The 8,372-nt window shown below is 43.2% G+C and overlaps 2 non-coding genes across 2 annotated transcripts; both read right to left on the bottom strand.

Moving 5' to 3' along the window:
* Window positions 1–758: 758 nt before the first annotated feature.
* trnai-aau (transfer RNA isoleucine (anticodon AAU)) lies at window positions 759–832 on the bottom strand. Its single transcript has one exon. It is a non-coding gene; the product is annotated as a tRNA-Ile (tRNA).
* Window positions 833–8,142: 7,310 nt separating this feature from the next.
* trnai-aau (transfer RNA isoleucine (anticodon AAU)) lies at window positions 8,143–8,216 on the bottom strand. Its single transcript has one exon. It is a non-coding gene; the product is annotated as a tRNA-Ile (tRNA).
* Between the last annotated feature and the right edge of the window lie 156 nt (window positions 8,217–8,372).

Below are 8,372 nucleotides of genomic sequence, written 5' to 3'. Positions count from 1 at the left end.
CACACACACACACACACACACACACACACACACACACACACACACACACACACACACACACACACACACACACACACACACACACACACACACACACACACACACACACACACACACACTCTACGGCCTGGCGGAATAGTCCTGTCCAAAGCACAGAATGTGTTTCAGACAACAGAACACTGTGTTAATAATAGACTCTTCGTCCCAAATGGTATCCTATGCCCTATATAGTGAACTACTGTTGACCAGGGCCCAATGCCCTATATAGTGAACTACTGTTGACCAGAGCCCTATTGTGAGTCGGGTGCCATTTGGGACGAACAGACACGGTCTGGCCAGGAGAAAAGGAAAGCAACAAGTTATTTTCAAATATACTGCAGCCAAACTGCACATACCTGAAGAGTAGGATGTGTGTGTGTGTGTGTGTGTGTGTGTGTGTGTGTGTGTGTGTGTGTGTGTGTGTGTGTGTTTAAATAATGAATGAATCAAATGATTGATGGACCCGTCTATCTGTTTCTTCACCATTCTGTCTCTCTGTTTCTTAGTCCATGAAGTCCCTGTCCTCCTTCCTTCCTTGGATAATAAAAACGATTGAAAACTCCGACAATGAAAACAAACCTCCTACATTAAAATGTCACTCCACAATAACACAACAATCGACAAATCATACTACTAATTCAAAATGCACATTGCAAACCCCAATCAATAGCGTTATGTGACACTGTAGACATACACAGTAAAGTAAAAACAAAATCTCCTGGCCAGTACGGGTATCGAACCCGCGACCTTCGCGTTATTAGCACGACGCTCTAACCAACTGAGCTAACCGGCCTGAGATACTGCTCAGCCAACCGAAGAGGGTTACACCCATATATGGGTGTGGACAGGGCCGTTGATATACAATGTCTACATTCTACCATTAGAGGGCAGAGAACGTAAACAAAGCCCAGTTCCCCACAGCCATTTCTGTACATCTTATTTGAACTTTTCTGCTGCTGTTGAGACACGGTTCGATCCCTCCTTGGGGCACTACTTGATTGAGTAAATAAAACACGAAACAATCACAATACAGTAACTAAACAATCACAATACAGTAACTAAACAACCACAATACAGTAACTATGACTAAACAACCACAATACAGTAACTAAACAACCACAATATAGTAACTAAACAACCACAATATAGTAACTAAAAACAACCACAATACAGTAACTAAACAACCACAATACAGTAACTAAACAACCACAATAAAACTAAACAATCACAATACAGTAACTATGACTAAACAACCACAATACAGTAACTAAACAACCACAATACAGTAACTATAAATAAACAATCACAATACAGTAACTAAACAACCACAATACAGTAACTAAACAAACAATCACAATACAGTAACTAAACAACCACAATATAGTAACTAAACAACCACAATACAGTAACTAAACAACCACAATACAGTAACTATGACTAAACAATCACAACACAGCAACTATAAATAAACAATCACAATACAGTAAGTAAACAATCCAATACAGTAACTAAACAATCACAATACAGTAACTAAACAATCACAATACAGTAACTATGACTAAACAATCACAATACAGTAACTATAACAAACAATCACAATACAGTAACTAACTAAACAATCACAACACAGTAACTAAACAAACAATCACAATACAGTAACTAAACTAAACAATCACAATACAGTAAGTAAACAATCACAAGTAACTAAACAATCACAATACAGTAACTATGACTAAACAATCACAATACAGTAACTATGACTAAACAATCACAATACAGTAACTATGACTAAACAATCACAATACAGTAAGTAAACAATCACAATACAGTAACTAAACAATCACAATACAGTAACTATGACTCAACAATCACAATACAGTAACTATGACTAAACAATCACAATACAGTAACTATGACTAAACAATCACAATACAGTAACTATGAATAAACAATCACAATACAGTAACTAAACAATCACAATACAGTAACTAAACAATCACAATACAGTAACTAAAAACAATCACAATACAGTAACTATGACTAAACAATCACAATACAGTAACTATGACTAAACAATCACAATACAGTAACTAAACAATCACAATACAGTAACTAAACAATCACAATACAGTAACTATGACTCAACAATCACAATACAGTAACTATGACTAAACAATCACAATACAGTAACTATGACTAAACAATCACAATACAGTAACTATGACTAAACAATCACAATACAGTAACTATGACTAAACAATCACAATACAGTAACTAAACAATCACAATACAGTAACTATGACTAAACAATCACAATACAGTAACTATGACTAAACAATCACAATACAGTAACTATGACTAAACAATCACAATACAGTAACTATGACTAAACAATCACAATACAGTAACTATGAATAAACAATCACAATACAGTAACTATGACTAAACAATCACAATACAGTAACTATGAATAAACAATCACAATACAGTAACTATGACTAAACAACACAATACAGTAACTAAACAATCACAATACAGTAACTATGACTAAACAATCACAATACAGTAACTATGTCTAAACAATCACAATACAGTAACTATGACTAAACAATCACAATACAGTAACTATGACTAAACAATCACAATACACTAACTATGACTAATAGTTACTAGTTAGTGGTTAGAGAGGCAGGTAGCCTAGTGGTTAGAGAGACAGGGAGCCTAGTGGTGAGAGAGGCAGATAGCCTAGTGGTTAGAGAGGCAGGTAGACTAGTGGTTAGAGAGACAGGTAGTCTAGTGGTTAGAGAGGCAGGTAGCCTAGTGGTTAGAGAGGCAGATAGCCTAGTGGTTAGAGAGGCAGGTAGCCTAGTGGTTAGAGAGGCAGGTAGCCTAGTAGTTAGAGAGGCAGGTAGCCTAGTGGTTAGAGAGGCAGGTAGCCTAGTGGTTAGAGAGACAGGTAGCCTAGTGGTTAGAGAGGCAGGTAGCCTAGTGGTTAGAGAGGCAGGTAGCCTAGTGGTTAGAGAGGCAGGTAGCCTAGTGGTTAGAGAGGCAGGTAGCCTAGTGGTTAGAGAGGCAGGTAGCCTAGTGGTTAGAGAGGCAGGTAGCCTAGTGGTTAGAGAGGCAGGTAGCCTAGTGGTTAGAGAGGCAGGTAGCCTAGTGGTTAGAGAGGCAGGTAGCCTAGTGGTTAGAGAGGCAGGTAGCCTAGTGGTTAGAGAGACAGGTAGCCTAGTGGTTAGAGAGGCAGGTAGCCTAGTGGTTAGAGAGGCAGGTAGCCTAGTGGTTAGAGAGGCAGGTAGCCTAGTGGTTAGAGAGACAGGTAGTCTAGTGGTTAGAGAGGCAGGTAGTCTAGTGGTTAGAGAGGCAGGTAGTCTAGTGGTTAGAGAGACAGGTAGTCTAGTGGTTAGAGAGGCAGGTAGTCTAGTGGTTAGAGAGGCAGGTAGCCTAGTGGTTAGAGAGACAGGTAGCCTAGTGGTGAGAGAGGCAGGTAGTCTAGTGGTTAGAGAGACAGGTAGTCTAGTGGTGAGAGAGGCAGGTAGCCTAGTGGTTAGAGAGACAGGTAGTCTAGTGGTTAGAAAGGTATAGTGGTTAGAGAGACAGGTAGTAAAATAAACAAGTGGTTAAAATGTATTTACATTGGGTCTAATGGTTAGTCATGTTTATTGGGCGTGTGTGTGAGTCATGTTTATTGTGGTTGGGAGAGCGAGAGAGAATGTAGTCTAGTGGTCATATTTTCCTTGTCAGCCCCCATCTCACCTAGCCTCTCCACCACCTGTGGTAAACACAACTGCACATGTCCGCTAAATGTATAACATCAGTGGCCTAAATATCTCCAATCATAAAATAACAGGTAGTCTAGTGGTAAGACAGACTAATGGCAAATGGCTGGAGAGGCAGGTATTTAGTGGTTAGGTCAGGCAGGTAGCCTAGATTAGATGACAGGTAGTCTGTGGTTAGAGTCTAGCCTAGTGGTTCCTGAGATTCAGGTAGTCTAGTGGTTAGAACAAACAGGTAGTCTTTAGAGGGGAGCTCCTAGTGGTTAGAGAGACAGGTAGTCCAGGTAGTCTAGTGGTTAGAGGGGCCAGGTCTCTCTGGTTAGAGTGGTTAGAGGCAGGTAGTCTAGTGGTGAGAGGTCAGGTAGCCTAGTCATCTAGAGAGGCAGGTCATCTCTCTGGTTAGAGAGGGCAGGTAGCCTCTGGTTAGAGGGCAGGTAGCCTAGTGGTTAGAGAGGGCAGGTCCTAGTGGTTAGAGGGCAGGTCATCTCCCTCCAGGTAGCCTAGTGGTTGGAGGTCATCTCCCTCCATAGTGGTGAGAAGACAGGTAGTCTAGTGGTTAGAAGACAGGTAGTCTGGTGGGGAGTGAGGTCAGGGGTTTATCTTCCTCCAAGAAATCTTGAGGTCATATGTAAAATAAACAGGTTATTAAAATGTATTTACATTGGGTCTAATGTGTGAGGTCATGTTTATTGTGTCATGTGTGTGAGTCATGTTTATTGTGCGTGTGGGAGAGCGAGGAGATCTGTACATATGTAGGTCATGTTTTCCTTGTCAGCTCCCATCTCACCTAACAGTGACCTCTCCACCACCTGTGAGTAAACACAACTGCAGGTCATGTCCGCTGTGGGAAATGGATAACTCAGTAGGCCTAAATATCTCCAATCATAAAATAACAAGGAGCATATCTAATAAACAACAAATGACATATATTTATATATTTACAGGTAATGTGTGTGTGTGTTTTATGTCTTCTTGTTTGGCCAGTCATCTCCAGGTCATCTTCTCAGGTCATCTGAGCCTGGTCATCTCCCAGGTCATCTCTCTCCAGGTCATCTCTCTCCAGGTCATCTCTCTCCAGGTCATCTCTCTCCAGGTCATCTCCTCCAGGTCATCTCCCTCCAGGTCATCTCTCTCCAGGTCATCTCTCTCCAGGTCATCTCTCTCCAGGTCATCTCTCTCCATTCTTTGGCCTTGATTGCCTGATGATTCACCCTGAAATGCACATACGTTCATCGTGGAGAACAAATGTTTAGTTTGGCCTGAGCGATGTGGACGGGGAGCCAGGGAATGGCCTTGGTACATAGAAACAACTTTTGCAAAACAAACATATTTGCCTGCTACTCCTGGGAACCCTGTACATTAGTGAGGGCTGTTTGAACCCTGTACATTAGTGAGGGCTGTTGGGACCCTGTACATTAGTGAGGCCTGTTGGGGCTCTGTACATTAGTGAGGGCTGTTGGAACCCTGTACATTAGTGAGGGCTTTTAGCTGAATCCTGTTTATCCAAAGCATTAGTGAGTCATGTTGGAACCCTGTACATTAGTGAGGGCTGTTGGGGACCTGTACATTAGTGAGGGCTGTTGGAACCCATGTGTTGGGGCTACATTAGTGAGGGCTGTTGAAGGACCTGTACATTAGTGAGGGCTGTTGGAACCCTGTACATTAGTGAGGGCTGTTGGGGCCTGTACATTAGTGAGGGCTGTTGGAAACTCTGTACATTAGTGAGGGCTGTTGGAACCCTGTACATTAGCGAGGGCTGTTGGGGACTGTTGGGGACCTACATTAGTGAGGGCTGTTGGAACCCTGTACATTAGTGAGGGCTGTTGGGGACCTGTACATTAGTGAGGGCTGTTGGAACCCTGTACATTAGTGAGGGCTGTTGGGGACCTGTACATTAGTGAGGGCTGTTGGAACCCTGTACATTAGTGAGGGCTGTTGGAACCCTGTACATTAGTGAGGGCTGTTGGAACCCTGTACATTAGTGAGGGCTGTTGGAACCCTGTACATTAGTGAGGGCTGTTGGAACCCTGTACATTAGTGAGGGCTGTTGGGGACCTGTACATTAGTGAGGGCTGTTGGGGCTCTGTACATTAGTGAGGGCTGTTGGGGCTCTGTACATTAGTGAGGGCTGTTGGGGCTCTGTACATTAGTGAGGGCTGTTGGAACCCTGTACATTAGTGAGGGCTGTTGGAACCCTGTACATTAGTGAGGGCTGTTGGGGCTCTGTACATTAGTGAGGGCTGTTGGAACCCTGTACATTAGTGAGGGCTGTTGGAACCCTGTACATTAGTGAGGGCTGTTGGGGCTCTGTACATTAGTGAGGGCTGTTGGAACCCTGTACATTAGTGAGGGCTGTTGGGGCTCTGTACATTAGTGAGGGCTGTTGGGGCTCTGTACATTAGTGAGGGCTGTTGGGGCTCTGTACATTAGTGAGGGCTGTTGGGGCTCTGTACATTAGTGAAGGCTGTTGGGGCTCTGTGCATTAGTGAGGGCTGTTGGAACCCTGTACATTAGTGAGGGCTGTTGGAACCCTGTACATTAGTGAGGGCTGTTGGGGCTCTGTACATTAGTGAGGGCTGTTGGGGCTTGTACATTAGTGAGGGCTGTTGGGGCTCTGTACATTAGTGAGGGTGTTGGGGCTCTGTACATTAGTGAGGGCTGTTGGGGCTCTGTACATTAGTGAGGGCTGTTGGGGCTCTGTACATTAGTGAGGGCTGTTGGGGCTCTGTACATTAGTGAGGGCTGTTGGGGCTCTTAGTGAGGTACATTAGTGAGGGTGTTGGGGGCTGTTGGAACCCTGTACATTCTGTACATTAGTGAGGGCTGTTGGGGCTCTGTACATTAGTGAGGGCTGTTGGGGCTCTGTACATTAGTGAGGGCTGTTGGGGCTCTGTACATTAGTGAGGGCTGTTGGGGCTCTGTGCATTAGTGAGGGCTGTTGGGGCTCTGTAAATTAGTGAGGGCTGTTGGGGCTCTGTACATTAGTGAGGGCTGTTGGGGCTCTCACATTAGTGAGGGCTGTTGGGGCTCTGTACATTAGTGAGGGCTGTTGGGGCTCTGTACATTAGTGAGGGCTGTTGGGGCCCTATTAAAACTCCAGATGACATAACCTAGCTAGCAGAGACAGCATGTTAACTATGAAAATGTCGATCCAGCAACAATGTCGAGGTCAAAAACTAAAGGAACCATGTTAAACCAAGCTGACTTCATAAGATAAGCCAACTTGGACTGAAATAATGAACAGGCTGAACGTAATTTCTGTGACTATCTAGGTAACTTTAGCTTGTCATTTCTGTTGTTAGCACGAGTGTTAGTCCCCCTGAGCAAATGCTTTTCTAATCGGGTTTAGGGATAAACCCATAGATTAGGTTTGGAGGTTTTTGGTCGCTCAGGTTAGGTTAGGTTTAGGGTTAGGGTTTAGTTTTTGGTTTCAGGAGTTAAGGTTAGGTTTTTGGTTTCAGTTAAGGTTAGAGTTAGAGTAAGGTTAAAAGAGAACAGGTTAGGCTTAGGGTTAGTGGTTATGGAAAATAGGATTTTGAATGGGATTGAATTTTGTGTTCCCACAAGGTGAGCTGTACAAGACTATGTGTGTGTGTGTGTGTGTGTGTGTGTGTGTGTGTGTGTGTGTGTGTGATGTGTGTGTTAAATAATGAATGAATCAAATGATTGATGGACCCGTCTATCTGTTTCTTCACCATTCTGTCTCTCTGTCTCTTAGTCCATGAAGTCCCTGTCCTCCTTCCTTCCTTGGATAATAAAAAACTAATGAAAACTCCTACAATGAAAAAAAACCTCCTACATTAAAATGTCACTCCACAATAACAATCGACAATTCATACTACTAATTTAAAACGCATATGGTAGAACCCAATCAATATAGTTATGAGACACTGCAGACATTCATAGTAAAATGTTGAAAAATAATCATTCTGGACAGTACGGGTATCGAACCCGCGACCTTCGCGTTATTAGCACGACGTTCTAACCAACTGAGCTAACCGGCCTGAGATAATATTCATAATACGGATCCGGGATACACCCATATATGGGTCTGGAGGTGGTCGCTCAACTGCAATGTCTACGTTCTACCGTTAGAGGGCAGAGAACGTACACAAATCCAGCTCAGTTCCAAGGACTCCCTTCGACACTGTCAATGATCAACACGATGGCTGTATCTCTTTCTCTGTAGTTGGAGTTGACTGTCAGTCCTGTACATCTGAACCTGAATACATACTGTGTTGTAACACCCCTCTCCAGAGTCCATTTCTGATACCCATGATAAAAACAACACTGAATAGTGATCATTGATTTAAAAATAAAAAAAAGCTACTGGCCAGTACGGGTATCGAACCCGCGACCTTCGCGTTATTAGCACGACGCTCTAACCAACTGAGCTAACCGGCCTGAGATAATGCTGATTCCACGAATAAAGGTGGAAATAACTACACCGTACCAAATAAGAGCTCAAAACATTCCATAACAAATCCATCACCTATTGAGAAATAAACTATGAGCCCCCTAAGCAAGCTGGTTCCGGGGCTCTGTTCACAAACACACCCC

This window comes from Oncorhynchus keta, unplaced genomic scaffold (assembly GCF_023373465.1).
Source record: "Oncorhynchus keta strain PuntledgeMale-10-30-2019 unplaced genomic scaffold, Oket_V2 Un_scaffold_5279_pilon_pilon, whole genome shotgun sequence".
NCBI lineage: Eukaryota > Metazoa > Chordata > Actinopteri > Salmoniformes > Salmonidae > Oncorhynchus > Oncorhynchus keta.
The sequence above is the reverse complement of the archived record's forward strand: the minus strand, read 5'-3'. Positions and strand labels throughout refer to the sequence as shown.